The 14792-nt window shown below is 37.2% G+C and overlaps 1 protein-coding gene and 1 pseudogene across 1 annotated transcript in view; one reads left to right on the forward strand and one right to left on the reverse strand.

Annotated features, from left to right (window-relative positions):
* The window catches only part of LOC118017080, a 34273-nt pseudogene extending 31660 nt beyond the window's left edge, over nt 1–2613 (reverse strand).
* The window catches only part of ADGRV1 (adhesion G protein-coupled receptor V1), a 556689-nt gene that overhangs the window by 348797 nt on the left and 193100 nt on the right, over nt 1–14792 (forward strand). The window lies entirely within an intron of this gene.

Here is a 14792-nt window from a genome sequence, read left to right on the forward strand (position 1 = left end):
AGAGTATCTGGCCCAGCCTGACCTGCTGAACCAGCATGTGCATTTGTAACTAGCTCGCATACGATCTGATACTGCTGGTGCACAGGATTTAGAGTCATATATATATGTGACTCTAAATCTATATATGCATATGCTTTTTGTTGTTTGTTTTTCTTTTCTCTTTAATATGGTTTGTTTAAAACTCTTTGGCAAAGAAACATGTTTCTTATCAGTACTATTTTAAGGAGAGATCATGGTGTGATTCTTGATGCAACAGCTTCCTGAGCTGCGGGGTCAGATGAACAACTTTCTCATTAGAAACATTGATGCCAATATTTACTCTCAGTGTTGGTCTAACGAATATGTTGCTAGAGGCAGGTGATAGGTCCTTTGGCAAACTATGAATAAAAAACAGATATAGTGAATGAGAAAGCCAACTTTATAAAAAATTGTCTTTATTGTGGACTTCATTGTCGAGGAACCTTTCTACACAATCTTCCAAATTTATAATGACCAAGTGGTAATATCCTTTCATTGTTCTAGTGGTTTTGTGCATACATTGTTATAACCCAGTATTTAATGTATGAGTTTGTGTAAATGTTATAGTATTGTTTTGTTGTGTGTTTGTGGTTTTTTTTTAACCAAATAAAAAGTGGCCAAAAGTTGGTGTTAGCCGAACTCTTACTTTTTAAATATTAGAGAATTATTTCTAGATTTACATGAATCCACTTTTCTGAGTGGAAACTATAATTCTTCTTTGCTTACATGAAAAGTTTTTACTGCCCTAATCAACTTGCTCTTCCAGTTTTATAAATTACTTCATTTAGTGAAAATGAGGAAATACTGGGATTTCAAGTCTACTAATTTTACCCAGGTGTCAAACATCTCTCTTACAGTGTAAGAACCTATATAATGTAGACTATTCAACTCAGTGAACACTTGCAGCATGTCCACTATGGTGGTGCATGGTGCTGGGGACTAGGGATGAACGGTGCTGACTTTGCGAAAGAGAAACTTTTTTTAAGGATTTTATTTATTTATTTGAGAGAGAGAGAGAGGGAGAGCACAAGCTGGGAGGGGAGGGACCAGCAGGCCCTCCACTGAGGAGGGAGCCTGACATGGGGCTCAATCCCAGGACCCTGGGATCATGACCTGAGCCAAAGTCAGACACTTAACCGACTGAGCCACCCAGGTGCCTCGAGAAGGAGAAACAGATCATTTTAGTACAGGATGTCAGTGCTAAGATAAGACTTATGAACATGCACCATGAGAGTTCCAAGAAGGGGCCACTTTGCTCATCACAAGATGACTTGGTAGATGACATCAAGGTGAGTACTGAAAGATTAGTAGACTTTTGATAGATGAAGCAAAGGAGGAGGGGTAGGAGGGATGCTTCGTGGAATGTGTCCAGGTGGAACGAGTGGCATTGGTAAAAACAGGTAATACTGCCAGAGTGTCATGTGTTGATGGAGAAAGGATCAAACAGCAGTTTAGGGTGACTGGAGTGTAAATCAAAATAGGGCAGAAGTGCAAGATGAGGCTAGACTGGTAGGTAAGAACTAATCATCAAAGGTCAGGTATCAGAGAAGCTTGTAATTTTACCTCTGATGAAGAGATAGTGAAGATTTAGAGAATGATATGAAAGGGATCAATTAGTTCTTCATTCAAGAATGAACCAGCTCACTTAAGTAGCTTCCATAAAACAGATTTCTTGGTTCAGGTTTTGTATTGCTGCCCCAATGGATAAATTTCACTAGACCAAAAATGTTTGCTTTCCTAAGAGTAATACAATTCTAATTAGTAAATCTTTTAAAATCCCAAAATCTAAGAAAAAATAACTTTTTGCTGTTACGAATGCTTTTGTGCTAAACTTTATATAAATGATTAAATTCAAGTATAGAAATTAGAATATGATTTAACAAACATGCAATTACATTAACAACACAATTTCTAAAGGGAAATATATTAATAATTGTCCATTCCAACTTCTTTGATAGTTCACAATTAGGTATTTTTTCTAGTTAATGGAAGATATGAAATAACAATTTTGGGACAGGCATATGCTTTCATTGAAAATACTCTATCATGTATTGACTCAGAGAAAATCATTGGCAATTTATTTTTGATCTAAGTTTGGACACCTGGTATCTTAAAATTTAATTGAATATTTAGTGGTCATAAAATAAATGATCCATAGGAATAGAGGGACAAAGTTGGAACAGCAAGGAGAACCATGAACTTTGGCTTTACGTTTTTACTTTACTCACTTTGTTTTCTTTTCCTTCCCCATGTAAATTATTACAAATTTTCCACTTGCTAGAAAGGATTTCTCAAGCTTTGCTGGCCAGTTTAGTTTATTTTCCTCGTGAACAAATCTGTATGTAATCATTTTAGCAGGTGAGAGAATTCAAGGAAGTGGTGACTTGCTAGGAAATGAGTTTGCAAGGCTGTGAATTTTTTGTCGTTAGGGGTATGATTTCCCAAATATCCCATTTCATTTTTACGTAAAAGGTACTTTTCCGTCTCATCACTCCTACAATGAGTATGTCGACCACTAGGAGGCACTCTTTCCAAACTCTCATTTTCAGAGCGCCCAGAAGACGTTTCTCCAATAAGCTCTGGGTATTTATTCATCTTTTCTGGTTTTGTTTCTAAGCTAAAGGTTTTTGCACTCAGTCTCTTTTTGCTAGTGGAGATGGGCTTTCTTGGTTGTTAAAAAATAAAGAAAGAAAAAAAGCACTTCCAAATGTTTTGATTAGTACCTATTTTTCTAGGTACTGTTTTGTGGAGAGAGCTATTTAATTTGTTAGAAAAACACAATCTCTAAGATATCAAATATTTCTTAAAACTTTTAATGATACCTTTAAAGTAGTGATTCTCTCATCAATACTTTTTTTCTCTTAGGTAGAAACATAGAGATCCCTAAGTGTATCTTAGTTATGAGCTGTTGCGGATATTAAGTCACAATAGAATGCAATGGTACAAAAAGTAAATAGTGATTTGTGTTGGGAAGAACTTTCAGATTCAGAAAATATAATCAGACTGTAAGATTGGTGTGTGGTGTATATACATATACATACATACAGATGAGAATGACCAGACTATAGAGAACATTTTCATAGTAACACATGAAAGTCAGTCTCGTCATTGCTGGTCATACAACTGATATACACAGGTGGAATAATGATTACATAAAATTAAACGAGAGTTTTTAGTTATGTCAGAAATAATCACACCTTGCATTTCAGAGGTAGTAACTAATACAGCTATTAAATATTTAGGTACTTTCAAATTTCTGTTACCAGAGATTATAAGTGAACATTTAAAATGTACTTCCTATTGAAATCAGTTGGTGTACTTAAAAAGCATGATTTTTCAAATTTGTTATATCAAGATTAGAGACCTGGCTCCATTGACTGATTCATTTATTGAATGCATACTCTGTCAGGTCCTGTTCCTAACTTTGTTTAGAGCTGCAAACATACAGACAAAATTCCTTTACTTGTGGTGTTTATAGTTGGTAATGGTGGCAGGGGGCAAGGGTACATACCAGGTTGGGATGAAGTGCAATGAAAAAGGATAAAGCAATGCAAAAGGACTGAGAGTAGTAGAAGCTGAGCTACTTTATATCGAGAGGTCAAGGAAGGGGCCTCTCTGAGAAGGTATCATTTGAGCAGAGATCTGATGGAAATGAAGATGGAAGCCATGCATGTAACTGGGGAAGAGCATTCCAGATGAAAGGAAAAGCAAAAAGCAAGGCTGTGCTGAGGTTTATATGAGGAACAGTTCATAAGAGCATGGAACGTAGGGGGGAGTGGTCGCAGAAGAAGTCAGGAAGATGTGAGGGGGCCTAGTAGAGTCTTCTTCCAAAGGGCACAGGAAGCCACTGGCGGGTTTTGTGCAGAAGGGTGGACTCACCTGACTAACTTTGCAGAGGGTCACTAACTTCTGAGGTGAATCTACACTATACACGGGGCTGGGATGAAAGTAGGAACACAAGTCATTTTGCAGTTGTCTAAGCAAGAGATGATGGGTCTGCATGAACTTGAGGAAGTTCCTCCACTTTGTTGAGGGTGTTTCCTCATGTTAATGTGGGGATAATGAAACCTATGTATCAACTTGTTTGGAGGATTAAATGATAGAACCTCCAGGGTCCATTTAGCCAAGACATTGTGGAGCTGATTCATTCAGAAGATCATCTTTAGAGTTTTATACACACACACACACACACAATCAAAATCGTACCTTTGATTATTTCAAGAGTCAGTGTGCTTAGTGTTCTCCCAGTCTTTTGTCTTCTCCGTCAAATACATTTTTCACATTAATTGTATTTCTCAACACAAGTATGTTTCTTTGACTATATACTCCACCCCCAATTCACAGAACTGTGATGGCTCCCTGTAACCTTAGCTTAAAGTCAGAACTTCTGGATTTCATGTTTGAAAACCTTCGGTATTGAGCTTCATTCACCTACTATATGCAGCATCAGACTGCTCACCATTTCCTGTAAATGCCCTGCTCTCCAATCCTCTTTTGCTTTCTTTAGGTTTCCTGCCTGGGATGGCAAGGGTATTAATCTCAGTCCACCCACCCAGATACCTGAGGAATATAACTCCATTTGATCCTAGCTGAACTGGGCCTCATTCTGCTGGGTGGGGGAAACTTAATCTGCAATTCTGGGCTCCCTTGGCCTTTTCCTGTGGCTGTACTTAGGTTCTTGAAGACTTTTATAATAATAAGCCATCTGAGGGAAGAAGGCAAGGGCGTCCTCAATCTAGTCCTCTGTGATCATTCATTGGCAGTTCCACTCTGACTGGCATCCCTGGGATGTGGGCCAGTCCGCTGCTCCATAAGAGGGGCTAAGGTCTTCACTTCTCCCTGAGAGTGAGTAGTTTTACTCAGGGTTCTGGGGCTTTGTGTCTCCCTACAATACTCATTCCAATGTGTGTACTCCTTGGGCTCTGACTGGTAGCAGTGGAGTGAACAGAATAGCTCTAACATATTTGGGCAAGTTTTGCTCTCTAATATAGAGACAAGAAATTGATTATGCTCTTGAAACTTACGGAAATTCATAGTCCATATGTACAACAGAAAAAAAAAAGTCTGAAAAAAAGGCATGTGATTTTCTAATAATTCTTTTGTTGTTGGTTTTAACTGTTAACTCTGTGGGTACCACAGAATCTGTACCTTTACCCTTATACACACACATAAGGTATGTGTTCACCACAGTTAGGAAGATGTATTGAGCTTTTATAGGTAGATATTCAAATGTCTTGTGTCTTGAAACAGTATTTCTGAGAATGTGGCTTGAGAACCAACTCTATCAGAGTTATCTGGAATGCCTGTTAAAAATAAATTATTCTAGGGACGCCTGGATGGCTCAGATGGTTAAGTCAAGTCATGATCCCAGGTGGGATCGAGTCCTGCATCGGGGGGGCTCTGCAGGGAGCCTGCTTCTCTGTCTCCCTCTGCCATTCCCTCTGCTTGTGCTCTCTGGCTCTCTGTCAAATAAACAAATAAATAAAATATTAAAAAAATAATAAGTTATTCTAAAATTTTGCATTAGAATCTCCCATGATGAAGCTTGATAGTTGGCATTTGTAATAATTTCCAAGATGTTTCTTTTATACCCTAGACTTTGTGAATCATCACTGTAAGTAGTGGAAAAAGACAATGACCATGTTCTGCAGTGTTCTCCCAAACAACCTTTTTGATTTCTTCTAGGCTTAGATATTTTAGATTATGGATCAAATTTAGTTAATTATTACTCGATTATTAATTTTTTTAAATTTCTGTTTATTTCTAGCATTAGTCTTGGTGTTCTTTCTCACATGCACACACCCATTCTATCTGTATATAAACCTATACCTACTTCTATAACTTTCAAATTTATTAATATGAATATTTTGTATCTCCGTGATGTTTTTTTAAAGTGACATCAGATGTACCTGTAAAAATCTTCCTTTTTTCATACCCAGTATTGTTTATTTGTGCCTCTTTTCTTGATTTCTCAAGGTTTATCTATTTTAGTGACATTTTCAAAGAACAAGCTTATGGTTTTGCTTACTGTCTCTATTTTTTCCAACAGTTTACCCCTTCTTTATTATTTATTTTCTTCTAATTTACTACTTTCGTTATTTAGTTTTTGAATTAATGACTTTTTAGTTTTGTTTTGTAAGTAAATAAAATTAAATCTATAATTTACCCTTAAGTATCATTATAGCAGCTTTCCAATAAAGTTTGGTACTTTTGTTGTCATTTCTAAACATTTTGTGATCTCCATTTTAATTTATTGAATTAATCTGGGAGCACATTTAAAATTTTTTTAATATGGTTTTATTTTTTTACTAGTTTTTTATTGCTGATTTCTAATTTAATAATATTGGGTCAAAATGTAGTATATATGACACCATTTTTAAAATGTTGAGATTTTAGGGGGAATCTATTACCTAGTCAATTTCTATAAATATTTCCTCTTACCTTGTTAGAATTTTTGTTTGTTTAAACTTTTTTTTATCCTTACTATTTTTTTCTGTGTGATTTATCAGTATCTGATAGAAGTGTTTTAAATCTTTTTTTTAAACTGTATTTATTTAAATAATTTCTACGCCCAATGTGGGGCTCAAACTCAAGACCCTGAGGTCAGAAGTCGCATGCCCTTCTGACTGAGCCAGCCAGGCTCCCCTTAAATCTTTTATTTTGATTGGGTATTTCTCATTATCCCCTTTTATTTTTTCTTTATTTTTTTTTAAAGATTTTATTTATTTATTTGACAGACACAGCGACAGAGGGAACACAAGCAGGGGGAATGGGAGAGGGAGAAGCAGGCTTCCCATGGAGCAGGGAGCCCGATGTGAGGCTCGATCCCAGGACTCTGGGATCATGACCTGAGCCAAAGGCAGACGCTTAATGACTGAGCCACCCAGGCGCCCCTCATTATCCCCTTTTAATTCTGTCAGATTTTGCCAGATATGTTTTACAATTACATTATATTTTTCACATATTTTTGACAGTTTTATTTTCTATTTTAGGTATCCTTTTATATCCTTTAATGTGTTTTTCTTTTAAATCATATTTTGTCTGATTTTTTTAGTGCTAAGATATCTTCTTGTTGCTGTTTTTAGTGTATTTGTATGGTATATCTTTTTCATACTTTATTTTCAGCCTCTTCTGTGTTTTTATTCTAGATATAATTTCTTGTAAGCAGTTAATAGCTTGATTTTTTTTTAATTAAATCAGGTAGTCTGTCTTTCTTAATAAATGAGTTTAATCCATGTCTGTTTATTGTGATTACTGATATATTGGATGGAATTCTACATTATTTCTTGTTTTCTGTTTATCATCTTTTTTTCTCTTTCAGTTTTCTCCTTCCCTATTTTCTGTTTAATCAATAATGTTTTCTTTAGCCTTTTATATTTCTGATAATTTGGAAATTGTGGATTGCATTGGTTACTCATAAATTTTAACATATTTAATTGTAAAAATGTAGCAATGCTTATAGTTATTATTTTTGTCTTCTTTCTAACTGTAACAAGAATCTTGTCAATTTTTGTTTGCAGATTTTTTAACAAAAATTATCATTTATCATTCTTTTCGTAAACAGATAAAAGTTTTGATGCATATGTTACTTGCTGTGTGTACTGTTGTTTCTCATATATTACACCTTCCTGGTGAGTTTAATTTTCTTTAATGAGTCTTTTGGCAAGTACACTGGTGCCAAGTATCTTAGTCTTTTCATAAAGTCTAAATATCTTTATTTTGCGCTCAGTCTTGAATAATAGTTTAGCCAGGTATAAAACTCTAGGTTAAGAGCTATATTTCTTTGTCATCTTGAAAATATCACCTCATTCTTTCTTGTCATCTGTTGTAGCCAGTGAGAAGTGTATTGTCAGCCTGTCATTCTAATGTAGATAATTTGTACCCCCCCCCCTCCTCTGGTAGTTTTTTTTTTTTTTTTTAAGATTTTTTTTTTTTTTTTTACAGAGAGAGATAGCGAGAGCAGGAACACAAGCAGGGGGAGTGGGAGAGGGAGAAGCAGGCTTCCCGCTGAGCAGGGAGCCCGATGTGGGACTCGATCCCAGGACCCTGGGATCATGACCTGAGCCGAAGGCAGACGCTTAACGACTGAGCCACCCAGGTGCCCTCCTCCGGTAGTTTTTGAAGCTCTGCAGTTTTATTACAGTATACTTAGGTCTAGATTTATACTTATTTATAGAGTACTTGGGGTACACTTCAACTAATAACATGTTTTTCCATAATTCTGAAAAAAAATTTTAAAGATTTTATTTATTTATTTGAGAGAGAGAGCAGGAGCAGGGGAGTGGGGCAGGGGACATAGAGAGGGGGAAGCAGACGCCCTGCTGAGCCCAGAGCCCAATGTGGGGCTCTATCCCAGGACCCTGAGATCATGACCTGAGCCAGTCAGACACTTAACCAACTGAGCCACCCAGATGCCCCAATTCTGAAAAATTTTTCATCAATTGCCTCATATATTTCTTTACAATTTCCTCTGTTCTCTTTTTCTGGAGGATATGTTAGGATACTTTCCTATACCTTAAATATTCTTTCATAATGTTTAACCATGTCTTTCTGTGCTGTATTCTGGGTGAGTTCTTCAGTATTCACTATATTTTCATTAATTCATTCTTGATCCCAGCCTAAAGTTATCACATTTATTGCATCTATTTAATTTCAATAACTATTTCTTTTAAATTTCAAGGATTGTATAAGAATTTACCTATTCTTATTTCATTTCTGACTGTGTATATTTTATAGCCTCTTGCTATTTTTACTGATAACTTTGTCTTCATTAATTTCTGGTCATTGTTAACATACTCTTTTAAGATCTTTGTCAGATTGTTTTATGAAATTAATTTCATCTGGAGTGCATTTATGTACAAATTATTGATTTTATTGATTACCTTTCATTTGCATTTGATTTATTCTTATGTTCTGAAATATTGCTTGGCAGACTCACTTTTGAGTGGCAGATTTTTTGTTTTGTTTTGTTTTCTCCCTTCTCCTTTTCTCCCTTCTCCTCTCCTTTCCTTTCTTCATCACGTCTTCATATTTACTAGTATTTCAGTAGCTTCCACCTAAAACTTAGAGCCCCATTCTGGAATTCAGATTTACAATAATGAAATAATACTGGGTATATGGTTAATCTAGTCTTGGAGCCAAATGATGACATGGCTCATTTTCTCATCAGGAGAATATATTGGTGTTTTACCCAGTCCTACAGCTCCATAAGACACTAATGTGGGCAACAACAGGCAGAAATAGTTCTGGTCTTTCTTCAGGAAGTGGGAGTCGTGTGCTGCCTTCTTGTTAGCTCCAGGTAACAAGAGCTGAGTCGAGAGGTGCCTTCTGTCCCGGACTTCTTATCCCTCGGTTTCACGGAGGAACCCATTCCCCAGGCTCTCACCCATGGTAGCCTGGAAACTGTTTCCTCCCTCAGAGAGGTGGATGGTAGCTAAAGCACGGTTTCTCTACTGTGTTGTTTCTTCCTGTTAGAAAGCTAGCGATTAGACTTCCATGCGAAAGTGGGGCCTCAGTGCTAGCTTGATGAACCAAGTGGGAGTCGTGTGCTGCCTTCTGCAGAGGCCTGAGGCTCCCTTGGAATTAGGTTTGGGACTCCCTTGCAGTGCTCTCACGCACACACACAACAAAATGCTTCCACCCTCAGGAGCGGCTGTTTAGCTGAAGCATATATATAAAGGATATAAAGTACTATGAAAGTACATGTGGAGAGAAACGACAATAACTTAGAGAAAAAAAAAATCTCTCTATTTCACCTGGTAATAATACTTAGAATTGATAAGCAACTTTTCCTTGGAAATTTAGATCCTGTGCTCTGCAGAATAGCATTTCTTTTCACTTGGTTTTAAAATATCATATCTAACATTCGAATAGTGATTTCCAGGTTTTTTAAAGCACTTTCTCATTGGAATCTCATGTGATCCTTAAAAAAGCCCAGTAAGTTAGACCATTTCTGTGTGGCTTCATGAAAAGCAGAAAATCATGTTTTCTCAGAGAGCTTAAGAGAGATTGAACATATTTATTTTACCCTTCAACACTGATGCTGTTTTAGAGTTCACCATGCAGACAAGAGATCCTGTCATTCTTACCTTACTTCATACAGATCAAAAATAACTTATTTCCCAAACATACAGCTTAGTATTTTTATTTACTTTAGGCCTTCAAAATGGCATTGTTGACTTCTTTTCTCCTTAAGAACTGTTCCTGTAACTAGCTCCTAGCAGTTACTGAAGACTAGTAGAAAAGCAAAAGATCTGCATTTATTTCACAGAAGCAATGTGAATAGGATCAGAATCTTCCACTCTCCACTGACTGTCTTTTAAGGACTTGGGTGTAAATTTGATTCTGTCTTCTCCAAAATATGAGTTGCTTTAGGTGCACACTCAGTGTGTGTGTGTGTATCTGTATGTGATATATCACAAAAGGAAGATACATCATCTATGTCGTTTTTTAGTTTTCTCAAAAGGCACAGTGTATTTGGCATTTACTCTGAATTTACAAGTCATGCATGATTTTGATGATGTTCCTTCTTACTCCAAGTTTGTCCATTACTGGCAAAGGGATGATACCCAGGTGAGTTGGCTGAATTTTAGTACAATGCTCTGTTGAATTGTAAACATATACTCTGGGGACAGACAGACTGGGATGTGTATACTCTGCCAAGTCTGTTGCCATAGTGAATGTGCTTCCGAGTCAGAATTCCTAAGATAGAGAGGGAAACCTGTGTCAAGAGCTTGGAGGAAGGCTTTAGAAGGTGGCCAGTGGAGATGTCAAGTTTTAGTACTCAGCTTCAGGGGTTACATCACAAACTCAAAGATCTTCAGGGGCCAGTCACACCAAAATGTATGAATGAAAACAAGTATAAAGCAACGTGGAATGGTGACAGATGGGACATAAGTGGTACATGACCTGCCTAGGAGCTTTCTCATTCAAATTATCAAAAGTACTGAACTGGCCAAAGAAAACACATGTGGAGACAAAAGTTCACTTTCCAGTGTGTGATGCCTGCTGTTAGGCCAACTTCAGGTCTCTTGGCTGGTCTACTTTGGTGGGTCACATTAGATTTGTCAAGCGTATGTTAGCATCTAAGCGGGTTCTAAAGCCTTGAGTGAAAGAGTCAAAGCATCGCTGACCCTATCCCCTTGGCCTCATCTTTTCTCTGTTACTCTTACTCCCCCCACAGTACATGTACATGCATGCATGCACACATACCTGGTCATGCACAGGCCTGGAAATATGGAAGCCTGAGGCCAACACTCCACTCAGAACAGGTTGGTATATTAGTCCTCAACCCAAGCAGGGAAACTGTACATAATATGGGGTGTGGTAGCTGTTTGGTGTAACTAAGTAATGTTCATTTTTATTTCATCAGAATATATAATATTTCTGTGCTTTCAGTTAACTTTTATTTCCTTTGAATTTTGGTAATGACATATACTTATTCTGAAAACAAAAGTTGCTTTGGAATAGTTTTCCTTCCCAAAGGTACTGTTACAGAAGGGATATATTCAGTACTTAAAATAATTGATTTTAAAAGCAGTGCATTGCTTAAAATAATGCCACTGCCTCAGAGATTTTCCGGTTTTCCCTTTGTTGGGTGACTCAGGACTTTCTGTTTACTCTTCCTGTCTGTCCAGTGGGAAAATAGGAAAAGTTAGGATATTTGAATGAACTTTCCTTGGATTCTTTTCAAATTCTTTATTTAAATATTTCTGTAGGACTTCATAAAGAGCAAATAGAACAATTGTACAGAAGGACTTATGATGAACCAATGGATAAAAGCTATTGAACTAACAGAACCAGGAGAATAGGCGAAATACAAATATAAATGATGATAAATAGTACACATGCAATTATATTTGCTTCAGGTTAATAGGATCTTTTCAGACAGTTACATCATTAATAGGTTATTGAATGATACGCCGTGATGTTTTTCAGTCTGTGGGTTAATTGGACAGGCTATGTGGAAGCAAAAAGCCATGCTCTGTTGTAATTGGAACAAAAGCCTAGAGAAAGAGAGGAAGGATGCTGTAAACACTGGAGCCAGCCAGTTTGAACTGGAGCTCATTAGAACAGACCGGAGAGGAGAGGTGGGACCAGCAGAGAGGAGCACTGGGAAGGGGAATTATGTTCAGCCAATTCCTCATTTCAGAGGTTCACTGTAAGGCTGTTTAGAGACTCTCATTTGAATGCGTGGTTATGGGCATAATGTTCTCACCAACTTCTTATTCTTCTGTGAAGGAAACACAGAAATAGCTGTTTGTACTACAACAGAGATTTCTCATTGTTTTCTCCTGGGATTTGCCTTTCTCCCCCCTCCTTTTCAGAGAAGAATGTGAATCCTGGTAAAGTAGCATTCTTCGTTTTGAAACTTTCTTAAGAAAAAAATAAAAACAAAGTATAAACAAAACATGTTTCTAGAAAATTCCTAATAAATTCATACCAAATAAAAGAACTTCTTTTAAATATTGGAAACAGATATCACCAGAAAAGCAAATAAAACTATACTTCAAAATGATGTCTAATTACAATATTGTAGAATACGCATTAGGGACATATGTTTGCTCTAAATCAATGGAAATCACTTATAACCCTTGTGAGGATTAAAGTCACTAAAGATTTTCTTAGGTAAAAGGAAATGAAATTGGTTAATATTAAATGATCAGCCTTTTGAAAATTTATAATGCAAATAGCGATTAAAAAAATAAGAATGAGTTTGAGGAATGAGTTAAATTGAATGGGCAGGAGGGTGGATGTGGGGCTTCTGGTATGTTTCAAACTCATGATTCTCAAATCAGTTCTGTCTCATTAATTTTGGGTTTTACTACTACTGGGCAGCAATCCAAAATCATTTAAAACTTGCTAGATGGTTTCCACTGTAAGAGTCACTGCCAACTCTGTCCCCCAACTGAAAATACAGGGGTTGGAGACAGAACTGGGAGAACTGTCTAACCCAGAGTCTCAGCCATACAGGTATCCTAAGGAGTTTAAAGACTCAACTTCAGAGCAGACTCTTGTGCAGAATAGAGACAGTCTAAATTGAAATGCATATGAAATAAAACCCATAGCTAACTTAATATTGTATTTTGACATTTCATTTATAGAAACCATCTAGGTTTTAACTCATAAATATTTAATGATTTTGGAAGTCAAAATATGATGATGTGGTTGATTTTAAATTTTCCATGGTGATGTGATCACAGAACGCCTGGGTAATCTAATAATCTTATTTTAGCCATTGATTTCAATCTTTCTTTTCACAAAGCCTTATATAAGAGTAATTTACAAGAAAACCATACCCTTCTTTATTATCCTCCTCTTTGGTAGATATTGAGTAAGGAACTCTCGAAATAACAGGGTGTAGCAAAAAGGCTAGCTAAGCTAATCCAAAGGAAAATAATTAGAATTATGAACTAGCCACCCTTTCTTTGGTGATGACTCATTGATACCATTCACTTACTATGTTATGAAACACATTATGAAAGCCAACCTTGTGTATTGTAGCTCTAAGTGGTAAGATGATAGCAAGGAAGTTCCTGACAGTACTATAATCTTTGGCTAAACATATGTACTCGACAATTAACTGTAACAAGGTGAGGCAGCATTCAATTAAGAAAAGTCTAAGTAGCAAACACAATAAGGAGTTAGTTCTGGAAAAATAGAGGGCCAGGTGTATTTGGAGAAAGGGCTGTAACTTGGGTTGTTCGTCGGAGGAGTGGTAGAACTGAGTAGAAGAGATGTGAGGGGAAATGAACGTGAGATATTTACAGAAGATTGAGGAGTTTTTCAGAGTTAATGGTAGGTTCTGAGTTTGAGACTGGTGAAAGGTTTAAGTGTACAGATAAAGTGGGGTCGGGTTAGAGATTGTAAAGCTATTCCTTATAGATCAAGGCTCACAAACCCAAACGCCCCCAAGAGGCCAGACAAGCTATTTAAGTGAGGTTCAAGGGACTGCCAGGTAAATTAAATGTGTATCCTTTCTAAGCAGAAGCCACTATCCAACTCTGACTAGCTATTCCCTATGGCAAGGACATCTTTTTAAGAAAAATCAAATACATGAAGTATTGTGTGACATACCTGGATTTTTAAGGCAGTAAGCAGACATAACAAAACCTATCTGGAGGCTGCGACACAGTAGCCATATTTGTGTAGGAAAATAGTGAGCCTTGCAGCCTGTTCGTCAGGCTGCAGATATGATGATATTTTAGGAAGGTTGTCACAGTTGTTGCCCATAGGTGATTTTGAATGGGCAATAGCTACAACGTCAAAGAAGCCTTTTTTGAACCTTCTCCAACTAGGAGCTATAAATAGTCCCCAAGACATGAAGACTGACTAAGCTGGTCCTCACGTGCTTCTTTAGGGTGCTTTGGGTAGGAGGGAAAATTGTAGAGTAACTCTTCAGAACTGGCCTTCTCCTGTCGCTCATAAAAATGTCCTTTGTCGGGGCACGTGGGTGGCTCAGTCGTTAAGCATCTGCCTTCGGCTCAGGTCATGGTCCCAGGGTCCTGGGATCAAGCCCCGCATTGGGCTCCCTGCTCGGCGGTAAGCCTGCTTCTCCCTCTCCCACTCCCCCGCTTGTGTTCCTGCTCTTGCTATCTCTCTCTCTGTCAAAAAATAAATGAAAATCTTTAAAAAAAAAAAAAATGTCCTTTGTCAGCAGTATCTGCATGGCCTGCCTGTAGCCACGCTTCACTTTTAATCGCCAAGAACAGTGAGGGATGGGTGGGTGGGTGAGTTGGTTGGTTGGCTGGTTGGTTGGTTGGTTGTGAGGATCT

The sequence above is a fragment of the Mirounga leonina genome, unplaced genomic scaffold, assembly GCF_011800145.1.
Source record: "Mirounga leonina isolate KUSES-001 unplaced genomic scaffold, KU_Mleo_1.0 Mir_168, whole genome shotgun sequence".
NCBI classification, from domain to species: Eukaryota; Metazoa; Chordata; class Mammalia; order Carnivora; family Phocidae; genus Mirounga; species Mirounga leonina.